The sequence below is a fragment of the Lontra canadensis genome, unplaced genomic scaffold (genome assembly GCF_010015895.1).
Source record: "Lontra canadensis isolate GAN:19392208 unplaced genomic scaffold, GSC_riverotter_1.0 scaffold59, whole genome shotgun sequence".
NCBI classification, from domain to species: Eukaryota; Metazoa; Chordata; class Mammalia; order Carnivora; family Mustelidae; genus Lontra; species Lontra canadensis.
This window is the reverse complement of record NW_022631053.1, coordinates 7,000,461-7,006,419: the sequence shown is the minus strand read 5'-3', so window position 1 is coordinate 7,006,419 and position 5,959 is coordinate 7,000,461. Positions and strand designations below refer to the sequence as shown.

Sequence of the window (5,959 nt, the reverse complement as noted above, 5' to 3'; positions counted from 1 at the left end):
TTTGCACATAAGAGGAGCTCAATAAAGACTTGTTGATGGCAGACTGACTGGGTGTAGGTAGACACTGGCCTGAACTTGACTGCCCCATCATGGGGCTCCTTACCATTTTCTTCTCATGAATTCTCTGTAGATATCAAAGAAATGGGCCCAAACTCCCCCCAAATCTATGTTTACAGCTTTGGCCAGACTGACTATTACTCTTTAAGTGTGTAAGCACAAAACAGTTAAGCAATAGAACCCAGGGAGACAGGAAGCGGACGATTTTAACCATAGCTGCTGCTACTGAAGTGGGGTGGGTGGGTTGGCCTTTACTGTGCAAGATAGGAAGCAGCCAGAGAGAAGAAGGAAGGGTATGGACTTGGATCAAGTGTGAACTCTTGTTTGCCAGCTGCTTGCATGAACCAGACTGGGGTCTCATAGCGGTCCTGAGCCATCGACATTTCAAGGTAGGAAGGATGGGTCCCAGAAGTAGTTCAGTAACTTGCCCAAAGTCTCACAACTCACCTTTGGTTGATTCTGGACTACGGCTCAGACCAGTGTGCTTGGAAGCCCAGGCCTTTCCCATTCTGCTCAGCTTAGTCCATCCCACCCTCTGGAGAGGGGACACCTGCGTGGCAAGCTGATCATTTGAGGAAGACTCTCTCCATTTTAAGCCTAAGACACAGGTCATCGAGGTAATGAAGCATGTGCTGCTTTTCTTTCTTTCTTTCTTTTTTTTTTTTTAGAAATGAGGAAACTGATTTCAGCAGTGTGGCCAAGACCCAGGGAATCCAGGCAAAGCAGAAGAATCGGGTTTCAGGAAATTTAGGAAGAATATCAGAATTAGGCTCAAGGAGACTGGGAGGAGAAGGTCCTGCAGAGTCCAAGACCATCTTGGCAGCTCAGGCGGTAGAATTCCAGGTCTTCTGGAAGGCTCCCACCATAAACGTGACCCATATATTCTCTGCAGGTTTTCTTCCTCGAGCTTCTCGGCTTCTCTTTCACTGTCAACTGGTTCCCCTCCTACCCCACACCTTGTACTCACCATCCTTTCTTACAGTATCTGCGGGCCCACTGATTCTGCCTCCTCTCAACCGCAGTGTGCTCCTGGCTCCTCATGGCCCCATTTCTACTTCCAGTCTCTTTCTGCTGCACATTCTGTACAACCTCTCACAGCAAACCGCCCCGTTCTCTCCACGGTTCTCAATTCTAACTCCCGAGAGGTATTAGATCTACTGCTGGACCCAGTGCCACCCTGTTTGGAAAGGCCGTTCCTGTCAGAATATCTCGTGGGTTGTTACCAGCCTATCGATTTTGACTGTCCCTATGTTAGGGATCCCGCTGGGTAGAGTCACCTCAGGAGAGCTCAGGAACACCTTGCTCCTTCAGAAGTGCCGACGGACCTGTGGGCTGGGGACTGAAACTTTGGCAGTGACAGACAAGAGTCAAAACTGATCTCCCATCAATAGCAGGTCAGCCGTGGAAGGGGGAGACCCTGAAAATGCAGGGACATAAGATGGTAGCCGAGCAGGACGTGGGGGGCCAGAGGAGGCACTAAGAAGAGATGAAAAGACATCCAGCTGGGAGCTGAAAGTTCCTGGAAAATGAGCTGCAGACCAGGAGTCATCAGTAAGATATCCACAGGAAACAGCCAGCTTCTCACAAAGGAACCACCAGGGACCTCCAGCAACACTTCTCTCCCTTCTGCTTGCGAATTTCAGGAAAATGTGTACAATCTCACTGACAGCAGAGATCCTCTTAGTTGCTTGACGTGGAATCTGAGAATATTACATTCCTTGTGTATTTGCCTCTCTTAAACTTATTTTTTGAAATTGTTATTTTTTCAAATAATTGACATACAACATTGTGTTCATTTCAGGTATCAACCATGACTTGGTATTTATATATATTACAAAATGATCGCTACAGTAAGTCTAGTTAAAAATCCATCGCCATACATAGTTACAATTTTTTTTTCTCTTGTGTTGTGAGGATTTTTTTTTATGAATATGCAATACAGTATTATTAACTATAGTCACCAAACTACATTATCTCTCCATGACTTATTGATCTTATAACTGGAAGTTGGTGTGCCTCTTGATCCTTTTAACCCTGTTTGCCCAACATCCACCCCTCACCACTGGCAACCTCTAATCTGTGCTCTGTTCCTATGAGCTGGGTTTATTGTTGTTCTTGTTTTTAGATTCCGTGTATAAGTGAGATAATTTTCTGCCTGACTTATTTCACTTGCATAATGCCCTCAAGGTCCATCCATGTTGTCACAAATGGCAAGACTTCTTTTTTTGTTTATGGCTGAATAGTATTCCACTGTATGTCCGTACCACAACTTGTTTATCCATTCATCCCTCTACGGACACTTAGACTATCTCCATATCCTGCCTATTGCAAATGATATTACAGTGAGCATGGGTATGCACGTACCTTTTCAAGTTAGAGTTTTTGTTTTCCTGGGATATATACCCAGATGTGGAATTGCTGAATTATGTAGTAATCATGTTTTTCATTATTTGAAGAAACACCATACTGTTTTCCATAGTGGCTGTGCCAGTTTGCCTTCCTACCAACAGTGCATATGGTTCCCTTTTCTCCACATGCTCACCAACACTTATTTCTTGTCTTTTTGATACTGGCCATTCCAACGGGTGTGAGGCAATATCCCATTCTGGTTTTGATTTGATGAGTGATGTTGAGTATCTTTTCATGTGTCTGTTGGCCATCTGTTTTGTCTTCTTTGGAAAAACATCTATTCAGATTCTGTGTCCATTTTTAGCTGGATTGTTTTTGGTTCAGTTTTGGTTTTGGTTTCTGCTGCTGGTTGTGTGAGTTCTTTATGCATTTGGAATATTAACTACTTACCAGATATATGATTTGTTAAGTTTTTCTCCCATTCAGTAGGTTGCCTTTTTATTTTGTTGATCGCTTCCTTTGCCGTGCAGAAGCTTTTTTTTTTTTTTTTAAGATTTTATTTATTTGTTTGACAAAGAGAGAGATAGGAAGAGAGGGAGCACAAGCAGAGGGAGTGGGAAAGGGAGAAGCAGGCTCCCCGTTGAGCCAGGAGCCAGATGCGGGCTCAATCCCAGGACCCTGGGGTCATGACCTGAGCTACCCAGGCGTCCCTGTGCAGAAGCTTTTTAGTTTGATTTTTTTCTTTTGTTGCCCTTGCTTTTGGAGTCAGATCCAAAAAATCATCACCAACACTGATGTCAAAGAGCTTTCTTTCTAGGTTTTCTTCTAGGAGTTTCATTGTTTCATGTCTTACATTCAAATCTTTAATACATTTTGAGTTAATTTTTATGTGTGGTGTAAAAAACAGTCTAGTTTCGCTCTTTTGCGTGTGGTTGTTCAGTTTTCCCAACACCGTTTATCTAATGAAGAGACTGTCCTTTCCCCACCATATATTCTTGTCTTCTTTGTCATAAATTAATTGACCATATATATGTGGGTTTATTTCTGGGCACTGTTCTGTTCATTGATCTATGTGTCTGTTTTAAGGTCAATCTGATACTGTTTAGGTTATTATAGTTTTGTAATATAGTTTGAAATCAGAAAATATGAAACCTCTAGTTTTGTTCTTCTTTCTCAAGATTTCTTTGGCTATTTGGGGTCTTCTCTAGTTCCATGCAAATTTTAGGAATATTTGTTCTATTTCTGTGAAAAATGCCGTTGGAATTTTGATAGGGATTATATGGAATCTGCAGATGGCTTTGGGTAATATAGACATTTTAACAATACTAATTCTTCCAATCCATGAGCATGGAATATCTTTCCATTTATTTGTGTCACCTCCAGTTTCTTTCATTAATGTCTTATGCTTTTCAGTGTATAAGTTTTTTACTTTCTTCATTAAGTTTTTTCCTAGGTATTTTATTCTTTTTGGTGCATTTGTAAACAGGATTTTTAAAAAAATTATTTCTCTGCTAGTTATTATTATGTATAAATACAACAGATTTTTGTGTATTGATTTTATATCCTATAACTTACTGAATTCATTTATTAGTTCTAACAAGTTTTTGGTGGGGGTCATTGGAGAGCTCTGTATCATTTGCGATAGTGATAGTTTATCTCTTCCTTTCCAATTTGGATGCTTTTTTATTTCTTTTTCTTGCTTAATTATCTGGGAGAAATTATTTTATTATATGACTAACACACAAATGTATTCTCACTATGAAAAATTCAAACAGGGGTGCCTGGATGGCTCAGTCAGCTAAGCAACGGTCTTCAGCTCAGGTCATGATCTTAGGGTCCCGGGATCGAGCCCCACATGGGGCTTCCTGCTCATCAGGGAGCCTGCTTCTCCCTCTGCCTGCTGTTCCCCTTGCTTATGGACACATTCGTTCTCTTTCAAATAAATACATAAAATATTAAAAAAAGAAAAAGAAAAAAAATTCAAATTGTACAGATAACGCCAATGTCTGCCTTGGTTCAGTTTCCCAAATCCTGCTTCTTACCCAGAGGGCATTCTGGGTAGCCTTCCTGATCTGTTTCCATGCATCTAAAGAGTTCCATTCGATTGTTGAAAGCCCTCTGCAGCACTTTGCAATCTGGAACCACGTAAACCAAACCAAACCAAAGCAGATAGGTGAGATTTCTCACACCTCAGAAATACCTGCATCCAATTTCCACACACAGGTACTGAAGGCCATGGAAGGCTAAATAATTGAGCAGATAATTCAAAGGCAAAAATATCATTTGGCTAAAGTATATAGAGGCACCTGGCTGATGTCGCCCCTTATTCTAGAAGCATTAAACAATCTATGGCTTGGCTCCTGCCTGGTCTGGTGCTGTGAACTCTGTACACATTTGCCTGATAACAACAGCTGAACTGAGCCACTATAGAGGCCAAGGTTAACTGATGAAAATGAAAGTTCCTTCATCATAAACAACTATAAAAAGTCACACCAGACAATAACAGGAAAGTGAGGACCTAAACAAACAAATGAAATTTTTATTTGACAGCCCCCCCCCACCCGCCCAGTGATTATTGTTATTTCCATTCCAGCCACATCACCTAAACTCTTCACGGGAAAGTTGAAGCCGGAATTTAATCCTGCCTGGAATCCTCACTGATTTATAATTTAAAATTTTATGAATTTAGGAAAATTATCAAAGAAAATTCTGAATTTCAAAACTCCCTTTTCAAAAGTGGAGTTTAATTACAAAGTGTATGTAGCTGCTTAAACAGTCCAATTAGCACCATTCAGCTTTTTAAATGATTGGCAATCAGGGCATCAGTTAGCAGTATTTAGAGATGAACATCTGCTAACACCTATTTGCTTAATCCAAAACCATTCAAGAACTGAGGCAGTTGGCTTGTAAACCACAGGAAGGCAAGGATTTTATGTTTCTGTTCCAAAATCCTTCCCTTGCCTCCCTGACCGTATACACGTACACATACGGGGCACTTACCATACCCCACGCACGAGCTTGCAGTAAATGCATTATTGATTGTCAAAAACATAACCATGACAAGGCCCTGGAGATACAGGAATGAACAAGACAGACAAAATACTCACTTTCCCAGTACTAATGTTGGAGTGACCCGCAGGGACAGAAAATAACCTTAAAATTAAAATCATTTCAGATAGTGATCAAGGAATGAAGAGAAAAAACCAAGGCAAAGGAAGAGGATGATTTGAACCGAGTATATTTTAGTTGGGGTGGCCTGGGAGGTCCTCTTTTAAGGACCCATTTAGGTTGAGATATGGATGATGGGAAAGAACCAATCAGGCTAAGATCTATAGTACAATTGGAAAAAACAAACAAAGCCACAAGAAGCAACAAGCAAATCACAAAGAGCTACAATGTATGGGTGATGGGCTTGAGGGCTTTAACCATCAGGGAGGTGAAAGCTATATCTGGGTTAGGGGAGGAAAAACTTGTTCTCGATCCTCTTAGGGTCCCTGGCTGGGTCTGAAAATCAAACTGACAAAGACAGGTAAACAGAAGAAATGCACACGAA

At 41.2% G+C, this 5,959-nt stretch overlaps 1 long non-coding RNA gene across 1 annotated transcript; it reads left to right on the top strand.

Moving 5' to 3' along the window:
• Positions 1-306: 306 nt before the first annotated feature.
• On the top strand, positions 307-1,782 carry LOC116879035. Its single transcript, XR_004384945.1, has 2 exons — positions 307-446; positions 1,040-1,782. It is a non-coding gene; the product is annotated as an uncharacterized LOC116879035 (long non-coding RNA).
• Positions 1,783-5,959: the final 4,177 nt, after the last annotated feature.